Genomic DNA, 13,010 nt, shown 5'->3' on the forward strand with positions numbered 1-13,010 from the left:
TTTGAATTTTTCTTTCATCCCTTGAATTATTTTTACAGGGTCATTAAAGTTCACGGGTTCTCATTAAAGAAGAAGTAAAACTTCCAACGACAGAGTTCGCTAACAGAAGTCACTCTACAGTCATGAGCTCCTCTCCCGAAGGTTCACTTCTGGAATTTCCCTTTATAATTATCTTCCGTCGCCGTTCGGCTCACCCTCATAATTCTCTTTTCCATAATAACCGCAACTTCGATCGCACAAATTTTCCGTAATCACTTTTCCGCGGCTTAACGTGCCGCGCGCGTTTTTCAAAAAAGATAGATCGGTACGTTGAGAGGAAAATTGGAATGTTGACAGGAAAATCGGAACGCGGATAGAAATATTGTGGGTTCCATAGACCGGCGTGTCCCAGCAGACAGAAATCACTTTTCAATTATAGACTTTATTGGCGCAATGGTTATTGTTAATTACCTGTCCGCCATTTGTCCTAGTCGACACACGGTGTTCGGATTAATTATACGAATTTATTACGCCAACACGCAGCCGTCAATCAGGATACCTTTTGTCATTGCCACGCTTCGACTCTTGGCATCGGAATATCTGTCGAACAGCTGTTTCCGAGAAACAAATAACGCCCTCGGTAATTAACAATCCGCCGTTTCCCACTATTTTTAACGAGAACCACTTTCGTGATTCACCGTTCGGGATCTGATAACGAGACAAACATGTGTCGACGAGTTAGGCGAAGTGCACCGTTCATTTGTCATCGCAGCGAATCGATTCGCGTCCGTCCGAACGACTGGTCTTTCGAATCGCCGTCGTTCGGAAACTTTCGACCATTCAGAGGTTTCAGCAGTTTTAAAATGGATTCAATCAAAATTTCCATCTCCCACATGATTTGCTTCTTGTACCACGATTTCCAGCTCCTTTACTTTTTCATATTGCCCCGCGTACCACGAGAGAATTTTATCGAGCAAGTTTTACGAGTTTCCTTCGACTTTTTCTTTTTTCTTTATCTCCATTCGTCTCCAGCGGTAAACTGCTTTTCCCATTTGATACTTTTCGATAAACGATTCCGTCCGTTCCGCCAATTAACTAGATAAAAATTTACGAACCGGGAAAAGCGCGTTTTGAATCGCTGCCCGGACCCGCATTTTTGGACGCGAGCCACGCATCATTTTAATGACACGCGTGTCTCTCCGCGCTCTAGCCTGATTTTAATGCGATTTTGGCAACGGTCGCGCGCGAAAATCGCGGCTTGTCACGATTTGAAAATAAATTCCCGTGCGAATTCGATCCTCGAACGCATAATTAGTGGCTTTTCGAAAGCTCGAGTTCCCCGCGTGTTTCTCGACAACAAACATTTCACGTATTTTTTTTCCCTCTCCTTTTTATTTTTTATTTTTTTTTTTTTCAACGACGAATGTTTTTCCCGTTTTTCCGAAACAATCGTCGAAAATTCGGCGCTCGTCCCCGTTCGGAATGAAACCATAGTTGCGTGAAACGGGCGGAAACAAAAATTCCTCATCAAATTTGATGATAGGAATTTTCGTCTCGTTCGCGGTGGAAAATGAAACGTTGAAAATCGGCTACCATCTCGAATCAAATGCCGTTCGTACTTGAAGGTGAAAACGCGATTTAGCGATGGGATTAGTTGACGCACTCGCGACCACTGACGTGTGAATTCACGTTGCTTCAAATTCGATTCCTGGTTAGGAAAAATTTATGAAAATCTTGTGCGCTATATATTTACACCGTTGTTGTTTCGAAACATGTTTTGTGATTTTTATCTTCGCCCTACAGATGGAGATTGAAGAGTCTAAGGGGGATAGACTCATTATGTCCAAAAATTAAAAAATGGGGAAAATTGTGATTGTATTTTACATAACTCCTAGGGGTATTAATAATGGTTTAAAAATTCGGGAAAAATATGTGCAGTCAGTGTAAGAAGTATTCCTACAGCAAACAATTTAAAATAAATGGTTCCTGTACGGATACTTATTACATTGACTGTATTTTGAAGTTAATGTATCCAGTTTAAGAATTAGCTGGAAAAAGAAAGTTACCCTGGCAACCTTTTATTAAAAAATAAAGAAAAAGGGATTTCTATCTAAAGTGGACATAATTAATTTTTCCCGCTTGGTCTTCAATTGCGACGTTCAGCTTCAGAAATTTTTTATTTTCGTCGGTACTCAGTATCAGAAACGTAATATATTTTTCATCGTTTCGCAAGTAACGTTTCCCGTTTAATTTTAACGCTCCTCGAATTTTGCTAATTTTTTCAATAAACGTAACTAGAACATCACGGGGGATGGTGAAGTATATTTTAAGGGAAGTTCTCCGGTATGATTAAAAACTGGATCAACGTTATTTGAATACGCAAGTATTCGCGACGAGTTGGCTCGAAAGTTGGAAGGCGAGGAATGCAAATTCGAATATCTCGGGAGAACGGGTCGAATCGTAAATTTAAGCAGCCGGAGAGCCAACGAGTAGTCGGTATCATCATTGCAGCGTTTGAATTTTCCTCAGCCGCCATCCAGCGACGTTATGCATCGTAGATGGACCTCCGAGATCTATTTTTACGATTTATTGTTAGCCAACCGTTGCACCGCGAAAGCCACTTCTTGTTTACAATAACTCCTTCATTACCGTTTCGCATTGAAAATAAACAATCGCTGCCGGTTATCGGACTTGATGAATTGTTTGTCGTGCATTTTAATAGCAGGTAAAACCGAGCAACAGTTGTTTTACATAACGTGTATTATGGGAATAAATCGAGTGGATTACGTGCGGGTTGGTCTTACGTGAGTTTATGTTTCGTGCGACAATATTTTTCGAGACGCGTTGATTCGATGTTTTCTCGCGAGAAAGGTAGAGGAAAACTATCGTTGGCGAAACAGCGAGTGGAAATAGAAGATCTCGATGGCAGTTCGTGGGAAGATTTGAGAAACGATAACGCGAGAACTATGAATTTAAAAAAAATATCATCACATAGAGAATGATGAATCGAAACTTTGTTGTGTTTATAGTTTATTCGTAGGACGTTTAGTTTCAAAGATAAAAAATGGAAAACTAAGAGGACCTTCTTCCTAAAATTCTATTTTTCCAACAAACTTCTAACTTTTCAATTTTTATTTTAGAAACTGACCGTCCTATGAACAAATTGTAAATATAAAAAAGTTTCGTTTCATCGTTCTCTAGAAGGTGATATTTTTCTTAAATTTTCATTCGTGCCGTGGCTACTCCTTTCTGTACGTTAATGTCTTCCCCAATAAAAGGAAACTTTTTTCCAATTGGGATAAACACACATACATAAACATATTCCGAATCATGGCAATACGTAAAAATCACTTACAAATCGCCGAATAAGCAAGCTTTCGAGATGTATTTAAACATTCTGGAGCATTCGAATCCCTTTGGGCGAAACGTGAACGTTAAACATGATTAAAATGCGAATTTTTCGTACCCTTTCAAACGTAAAATTCGAAATATCTCGTCGAGTGAGGATTTGATGCTTTCGAAAACAAGGGAACATTTTTTAGAATTCGGTGAAATGTACCCTCTGGGCTTTCACCGTAGGCGAATGTAAAAATGTTCTGAAATAAACATCAAAACAATAGCCACTTACGCGAAGTGCTTAGAATGTTAACAAACGGCACTTCGATATAGAAACTATCTTTTTTTTGTTACTATCCTCATCACGTTTCCTCGCGCGACAAACTGAGAGGAATTTAATATGAGAATCATTCCTTCATACTTCTTTCATTACATTAAATATAAAAAAAAATGTTCCCCCTTCTCGTTGACTTTTATTTCCATCGCGAGAATTTTTATTGCAAAATAGTGAAAGCATTAACCGAGAGAGAACGCAACAGTTGCATCAATTCGCTCGCGAAGGAGAGTGACGAGTGATATGAGTTATGATTATGACACGAGGAAATAGATCCTGTCGTACCGTTCAACTTCTTCCTCTGCATCATCAATCCGGCAGGAAACACGATTCCGTCAATTTGCGTGACTCGTGCATTTTCTGACATAGCAAACGAACAGCTATAATCATCGTTTATCCGTATCTGCTCATGAAAGCCGCTTATCAGAACATGCAATAACGCGCCAATGATCGTTTTATGGCGCCATCAAATTCTTCGTTTATGTACTTTATCTAATCTGACCGACAAATAATGTTTGCGACCTGATTAGGACTTTTCGAAATGAAAAATTAGCATTTTTAGATCGAGTAATGTAATTAGGTGAGAATACAAAGGCGGTATACGCTGGTAATTATGTGAAACTCGTTTAATTTTATTATTAATGCGATTAGTAACTGTGACTCATGTTGGTGCGTAGTTTGAATGCCGCTGCTGCGGGCACTGATATCAGAAAGCTGCAGCGCAACAAGAGCAAGATGAATGCACCAACGCATTAAGCAATGCATCATAATTGTGCAAATATTGTGTTACTTCAAGGATTCTTGCGGGTTCTGGTGCATAATGCATACTCTGACCTCTCGCGAGTACATATTTGCATTATCTACGCATTAAAAGCTCGATGGAACGAGTCTTATCCAGTATCTTTTTGCCATGAATTAACCCTTTAAATGCGAGGGACGTATGTATACGAGGGCGTGTGCATTTATGACAAATTGGCTCAGACAAATGTTTATGTTCGTTGAATCAATTTTTTTAAAATTATCAGCTTATAGAGAACGATGAAACGAAACTTTTTTATATGTACAATTTGTTCATAGGACGATTAGTTTTTAAAATAAAAATTGAAAAGTTAGAAGTTTGTTGGAAAAATAGAATTTCAGGAAGAAGGTCCTCTTAGTTTTCTATTTTGTATCTCTGAAGCTAAACGTACTACGAGTAAACTATAAACATAAAAAAGTTTCGATTCATCATTCTGTATGTGGTGATATTTTTTTTTAAATTCAATTGTTCGACTGTTGTGTTTCTTTCTGTAAGACAACAGGATCAGACCACTAAGAAATCTCAAGAAAAAGATCTTGCAAGTTTTCAATTTTTATCTCTGAAACTAAACGTCGTATGGAAAAACTGTACATACAAAAAAGTTGCGTTTCATCATTCTCTATAAGGTGATAGTTTTTTCAAATTCGATTGTTCAACCGTTGTCCGTTTTTCTTTAAAACAACAGCAACAGGATCAGACCACCACGAGATTTCAGATAAAAGGTCTTTCAAGTTTTTGATTTTTATTTTCGAAACTAAACGTGCTACGAACAAATTGTAAATACAAAAAAGTTCCGTCTTATCGATCTCTATGAGTTTATATTTTTTTTAAATTCACACCTCCACGCCTCTCGGAGTTCCCATCAAAAATCTTTCCCGCAGTCGAAAGGTTAACGATGCACCGCGCGACAAGGGCTCTCAACTCGCTTTCCAATTCGCCACAAGCGCTAAGTGCGAGTCCCAAACCGCAAGATTAATATTCTACACGTAAGCTACATCTTGTTTAGAAAATCCGCCGGATTACCATCGGATTCCACGCGTCCCGCGCTCGAAGCAATTTTCTCTTAACAGCCGTGCCAGAGTTAATAAGGAAAATCCGCGTGGCGGTACCAATTCCGAGCATAATTCACCGCGACACCGAGTCCGGTTCGAGTTCGAGTACTCCTAACCAGAGCTCCCGGCGTCCGAATTAAGTTCGCATGGCGATGTTTATTGATAGCACTCAGCTGTTTTTGTTTTGGCAGGCGCCGCGACGACACACGGTCCCACGAGGGAGCAGAGTGTCGTCACCGGTTCTTATTGTTATTTCGAGCGTTGCCGAAGGTTGTTGCAGCGCCGGCGACCCGTATCCGATGCACCCAATTCGCATTGGTTTGACACGTCCGAACGGGAATCGAGTCCTTGACACGGCCGCCTAAACGCCCAACGTATTCGCGATTCTGGCTGACACCGACCCATGGCCAGCTGACCGAATCGCCTCAGAGACAAAATCTACGTTCAACCAGATTTTCGTTGACCGCCGTTACTAATTACTACCTAGAGTCGTTACTCCGAGCAAAAGAATTATTAATTCTTTTTTCGTTTTAATGCTCGACCTTGACTCTTCCAACCCCTAAGGTCTGCTACAACCGGTATACGTGACGTCCTTGCCGGTGTATTTCAACCCTCCAGCTAGACTTACACGAACCCAGTGTCAACAATAATGAGACGCGAAAGAGATAGGAAGAGGAACATAGTATGAGATCTCAAGGTCGTTGTATTAGGATGTGTAACGCCTAACACATCGAAGAGAGCGCGGAGTGGCGAGAAAGGGATACCACGAAACGATTTTTAACGTTTTTTGGCAATGCTGAAGGGCCCCTTCAGAATGCACTCTTCATCGAGCGTAACTAAAACGAAAATAAAGGAGACACGGTGAACGCGATGTTCAACACTTCGAAGGTTGCACGTTTGGCGCAAAGACTGCTGCCTGCCGCAGGCGACTTTCCCGAGAGTTTCACTGTAACGAAAGCTTCCGCGCCACTTTGCGATCCGAAACTTTCAAACTTTTAAATTCGTCGTTTTATGAACACCCGTGTACCACTTCGTGCCGCCATCACGGATCATTGTCGACGATGTTCAAATTTTCCTAATGCGAATTAATTTAAAAATTAATTTAAAAATTAATTTAAAAATTCTAATTCGAGAAAATAATTCCTTTTGGTTATAAATTGTTTGCCCTTCGTCTCTATCGCTATCGAACTCTGTTCGAGTAACATTCGAATTGTTGGTGTTCCTCGAGACACGTGTCTGCCGGTCGCCAACGGCCTAGCAATAAACTGTTATTTCGCTCGGCAATTATTCCGTAACAAAGCAGACGAAAGCATGACTCACGTAATATCGGTTTCCACGCTCTTACAATTTCCTGATAACCGCGGAGTTCGTTGCTTTGTTTTCGCGAAAATTCTGCGACCACTCGCTCGCGACCTAATCGCTATTTAGATTATTACTAATCTTCACGTAAACATATATTATATACATAAGAATGAAAACCATGACTTGTCGACATATCAACGTCCAGGCTAAAACCCTTGAACCGAGAAAGTTGAAATTTTCCATAGAGGTTTTCTCTATGATGTATACAACGAATAAGAAAGGATATTTCGGATTTCAACCCCTGATGGGGTGAAAAGGGGTTTCATTCAAGTTTCTTTATAATTGATTTCATGTTTCTGCATTTTAAAGACAATTTAATTAGGAAATTCTTTAGTCCAAAACATTGGGTACATTTTTAGTATAGAATAGTATAGAATTTAGAGTATAGAATTTAGTATAGAATTTCAATAATATTCCACAGCTAGTCTTCTATGTACAGAATGTCTCAGAATTAGTGTAAGAACCGGAAATGGGGAGTAGCTGAGACGATTCTGAACAACAATTTCCTTTGCAAAAATGTCGTATGGTGCTTCGTTCTTGAATTATTAACGAAAAACCATGGTCCAATCGCAGCGCCCTGTTCTTCTGTTTACCAAATTTACATTTACGATTTAAATGTTCTTCAAAGTTTACGAGATTATTTGTAAAATTGAATGAATACGTTGTTCCAAAAATTTGGAAACGATTTAAATGTTCTTCAAAGTTTATGAGATTATTTGTAAAATTGAATGAATACGTGGTTATTAAAAATTCACGAGTTTTGCAAAAAATCGTAACTTATTTATAAAATTCATTACAAGATAAAATGCTATTAAAGAAAGAAAGGAGTTTTCCACAATGTGGCAGTGCTATGAAAATGGCGAATGGGAGCTTCAGATGTAGAGTCGTCGTTTGCTAGGAACGTTCCATTATATCTTCTGGTTGCAATTTTAAACCTGTTCTTCGCTTCTCCTTCGAGCCCGAGTTCCTCTCCCCTGAAACTAACACCTGGAAATTACGCTCGCAAATCGAGCTTTCAACAGCCTTCGCGTGCCGCAACGACGCGAGGTCGATTCGCGAACAATCGATATTCACGGCAATTCAGAGCCAGCTGCGATTGTTTCGTCTGCGAATTGATTTTCCGCGTTTACCGCTTCCCGACGAACTGTTCGCCGATTCGATTCCCAAGCCTCGAGACCGCTGTTCGAACAATTCGCTTCGGGGTGAATTCCTACGACTTTAAAGTCGACTTTAAAAAAATTAGAAATTCCTCCCCTCGCTGAGTTCGTTCGAAAAGCGATAAACGGGATCGATTAAAAGACATCGTTCGGTTATCTACGAATACTGTTATCGTTCCTTGCCAGTGGGGGGCTCCACGATAACGTAATAAAAACCGATGTACTCGCCTCGAAAGACGCAATAACAATAAAATATCGTGCCCGCGGGGAAGACAATCCCCATAAAGAGTGGCATTTATGGGGGGCGAGTTTAGCCGGGGTAACCGATCGTGATTCTTATCGTCGTTTATGCGCGAAAGTTCGAAAACCTATTCCACGTCTTTGCAAATGGAGACCAAATATAGACCTACGCAATGCCCATAATCTGCAAACTTGAGAAACAAATAACATTTAGAATATTCCTAATGGGATAGGCCACGAATACCCTAATCGTTTGATTTTTTTCTTTTCAGGGCGTTCATAAAGGCCCCGATGTGCTTCGATTGTTCGACAAGGAGACACAAAGTAAGTACATAGAAATTTTAACTAATAAAATATATCAAAAATATGCGTGGGAAATTTAAAATAAAATTATTTTAAGATTTATTTCAAGGGCAAGATTTTACGGATAAAACAAAGTTTTATCCTTTGATAAAAGGATAACAATAATATGATACAACGGAATACGGTGGCACGTCTTTATGGGTCGTTTGGTAGGCTCGCAATGCTTGTTTTCCTTTTTCCGAAAGGAAAGTTCTCTGGAACTACTGAACCGATTTCAAAAATGTTTTCATCGTCCAAAGGGTAGCTGCACTTATACGCGAGAGAAACGTCAAGCAAGTAATCCAATCTAGCTGTCGCTGTACAGAGACGCTTTAACGTGCTAGCACGCGTTGGGGATCATTGTACGAAGTGGTTCAGAACAGTGTGCACGACAGTTGGTCCATTCTCTGATGAACTCACTGTAAGCGGAGGGTTGGGGGTGTCCAATTCGTTAAAATGGATCCAATCGAATGTAATCCTTATTTGGAATGAAGTGACTGGTTCCCAGAAGCTCGTCTGTCTCGCTGTTGCCTTCAAAGAACTGTTGTTTGTTGGACAAGGCAGCACGAGATCTCCCTCGACGATGCTGAGACCTCTAATAGCCGAATAGTGCAACACTGAAGAGATTATATAAGCCCTCTATATATCATTCTCCGGTAAACGAAGCTAATAGAAGTCCCAAGGAATATTCTGAAATGATTTTAACCCTTTGAATTTCTCAAAAGTTTTTAAAATCTAGGCGTCCATCTTGGTCTTGTATCATCTTATAGAGTTGTCTCTAACAAGCTTGTGTTGCTATCCAACAATTAAAAATGAATTTCAAGTGGACTTGAAAGTCACAATAGGTTTCAAAGCGTTTAATTAATACAGTGAGATAATACCATGGAATTAACGGGACTTCTAAGTCCTGCCAGTAAATAATAAGGGTTAAACCGAGGGAATCTCACCATCAATGCTAAATATCCTTAAAGTGTCCTTTGAACGTCACGCGTGAACACCGTTGGCACCGTTGGCAGCGTTGACTGGTCGTTGACAAATTTCTGCATGTATGTCTTCTTGGTGTATTGATATTTGCCCGCTGGTTGTTTGAATAATTTATGGTTGCAGCAGTTTAGGCTGTCCCGTGTGACTATGATCGATGTATTTGACAGTTTACACGGCTATCGATCTCGTTGGACCGTTTAGACGTTTATCATTCACTCGGAGACTCGAGGCGGGATTAGGATGCTTGATTAGACGCCGAGGATCCGCTACCGTTATCTTTCGCTCTTGAACGCCTTCGACCTTTCTTAAGCTGGCAGGACCAAATCAGAAAAATCAGTGGACTCAGTGGAATATTTAGTAATTATTTTGGACTAATTTGTACCACAAACAGTAATTTTGTATCTCCTGCCATTTAAAAAAAAAAAAAAAAAATCGTGGCGCTGTTAGCTTAATATTAAGCCTCTATGGGCCGAATTTTTGTTTTCTGCAAACAATTTGCAATTCATTTATTTTAATATTTCAAGTTAATAGTCAGGAGACCGCGCTGTTCGTATACCTGTGTCGTGGGTTGCGGCACGCTTGTGCCTGTCGAAGTAGAGAAGGGGAATGGCGAACAACAACCGCGTGACGGTCGAGTCGATAGCTCGTTGAATCTACGAGAAAATAATTCGTGAAACGTTAATATCACAGCAAAATCATATTTCCCATCATTGTTCAAACAAATATTGTTATTAATTCAGGTAACTACTGTCAGAAATGAATATTTAGTTGGTCCAATCAATAGATGTTAAAATATTGACAAATTTCTCATGGTTAATGTGTCGAATGAATATTTATTCTGAACCGTAATTATTATTAATGTTTAATCGAATACTGAATGATACTACATGTGTCATGAATGTTTAATTATGTCGGAGATAGTAAGTTTTAATTGTTCCAATCAATAGATATTGAAATGTAGAGAAATTTCTCACGATTACTTTTTCTCAACTTTTCATGTTCAGAAATATTATTTTCTCGAAAAACATTGGTATAATAATCTGAAACTGTAAAATGCATTAAATATGTACATCTCCGAATTAATTGAATATTTACAATGCATGTAGTAACATTCAGTCTTCGATTAACTACTAATAACAATCATTGTTCGGAATAAGTATTCATCGAACACAGTAATCGTGAGAAATTTTTCTATATTATTATATCTGTTAGCTGGAATAACTAAACATTATTTTTTCTGTCATTAGTTACATTAATTATTAACAATATTTGTTCAAGCAGTGATCGAGAATATGACTTTTCTGTAATATTAACGTTTCGTCAATTGTATTGTCCTCTGGAACATTCCGGATGTGTACAATGTTCAGTGTTTGAAAACAGATTTGGCTTTCAATATGTACCTTGTGACAATATTGTAGGAATTATTGTCAGCCTAGATTGGCATGTGCAACCGCATAAAATTCTTTTTTTAATTCAAGACTGTTTCTAAATAGCCCGGTAGATAAAGTGTTAAGTGAGGTACGCCTTCGGCAGGAAGGTCGCGGACTTAAAGAATAAATTGAACGCAATTTTATCTCCGATTTTTCGATTAATTTCCATCGACGATCGATTAAGCTGGAATTGTTTGCGAAAGAATTTTCAATTACTGGGAAGAATTTCCTGGATTTCTTGGCGCTTCTTTCCCGTTATCTGCCGGCCGCCTAATTCAAAAGAAACTTGGCTGGCGGTCTGCAAAGGAAAAGTTGGTCGCGAGATTCGCAGCCAAGAACAATATCAAGTTCCCAGCGACGATGAAAACTGTAAAATCGACGTAGCTAATAACTTTGAGCTCCGCTGAAACCCTCGCCTTCGGGGTTTCGATCGATATGAGTATGTATGCTGGAAAACCTGGAAACTTGGAAAACGTTATTATAGCTGGTGCAATGTTTGAACATAGTTGGCCCGATCTTTGGAACTTTTATCGCGAGCTGTATATCTTTGCCTAATCGTCGTTTTTGCGAACACCTTTCGCCGCTTGCACGCTAGAAATGGAAAACTCTCTTCGAACGCTCTGCGTTCTGGAATTCCTGTGAAAACGTGCAAACGCTGAAGCTTGGTATCGACACATGGTCTTCGTCATAAAAATGAATCCAAACACGAATACGTTCAAGCTTTTCGACCGTACTTGACAAAATGTCCAATTACTTACACCAGGAAACATTCGGAACCAGGTCATGTTTGGTTTCATTTTCAGCGAGAAAACTTTGTCAACCAATCGACGACACACTCCTGACGATATAAAGAAAAATGTTTTTTAAAAAAGAAAGGTTTGATTTTCATTAATGAATGAAATTCGATCCAACATACGAGGTTAGTTCTCGCCCGCGGCCGCGCCAGTCGAAAGGACACCCGAATTGAATAAATTCAAATATTGATAACGGTCACTACGTTTCACATATTTGGGCGGAAATGAATATTTCAAATGAAGTTAAACGTTGCTTGTAGAACGAATAAATTGGACGGCACTTTAGTTACTTGTAGGAAACATTTGTCAAATCGGGACCACCGGGAAATAATTTAAAATTAATTATTATCATTTAATTTATCGGTACACGTATCCACTTTTATAATTCGTTATTCTCCCGAATCGATCGACATGTGTAGAGAAAAATTTGGAGAAATTTATTTCACATCGAAAAGCAACGATATACTATGAGAGTGATCGGAGGACGATGTTCCAATTAAACGGGGAATAAGTTCGATTCGACGGTCGCGAAGTCCAGTGCAGCCGAAAATCATTCGCTGCACAGAGCTGCTGATGCACCGGAACGGGGTGCACGGCCTTATGCACCGCGCGCATTAGATCGATCGCAGCCCTACAGAGGAAACTGCATTGCAGCAACCGAACACGCGGATGGTTCCGAAATTTCCAATTTCGACGCGTCTCGATTCCACGATTCGCGAAACTTTTCGTTCCGACGTCGATTAAGTGCTATTTCGTTACACGCTGCAAAATATAAAGCTTGGATAAACTCCAAGAAGCCACGTCGTGAGATAACCTGGTCCGAATAAATTCGAATGTGTCATGATCAAAATATATGGGAAGAATTAATAAAATGTCACAATTGTGTCTAAGAAGTTATTTATCTGACGCGTAGCGTTCCATATTTTACCCACATTTTATATCTAAAGATCCCACGCCGGGAGCCTATGACTCCGGCAGCAGGTACGTCTTACCGGGAGAGGCAACTCCGATCCGGAGACTACCGCAGACAGAGGCGTGTTGCCACGTATGCTAGGCATAGGTGTTTCCTATGTGGTCCAGATATTAAAGGTCTGCTGATTATATTCGAGTTTATTAAGCGATGCGCAATATAAATTTAATTTAATTTAAATTTAAATTAAATAATTATTATAATTATCATTTCATTTCATTTCATTAAAAT

At 39.5% G+C, this 13,010-nt stretch overlaps 1 protein-coding gene across 6 annotated transcripts in view; it reads left to right on the forward strand.

Annotated features, from left to right (window-relative positions):
• LOC128892754 (octopamine receptor beta-2R-like) overlaps positions 1-13,010 on the forward strand; it is a 148,042-nt gene that overhangs the window by 107,221 nt on the left and 27,811 nt on the right. For 5 of the 6 annotated variants that reach the window (XM_054153313.1, XM_054153304.1, XM_054153319.1 and 2 more), the window contains one exon: positions 8,532-8,583. The exons of the other annotated variant lie outside the window; for it this stretch is intronic. The gene's annotated coding sequence lies outside the window, so the exon portion shown is untranslated. The remainder of the gene's footprint in view (positions 1-8,531; positions 8,584-13,010) is intronic. 6 annotated transcript variants of the gene reach the window in all.

Source organism: Hylaeus anthracinus, unplaced genomic scaffold (genome assembly GCF_026225885.1).
Source record: "Hylaeus anthracinus isolate JK02 unplaced genomic scaffold, UHH_iyHylAnth1.0_haploid 0, whole genome shotgun sequence".
NCBI classification, from domain to species: Eukaryota; Metazoa; Arthropoda; class Insecta; order Hymenoptera; family Colletidae; genus Hylaeus; species Hylaeus anthracinus.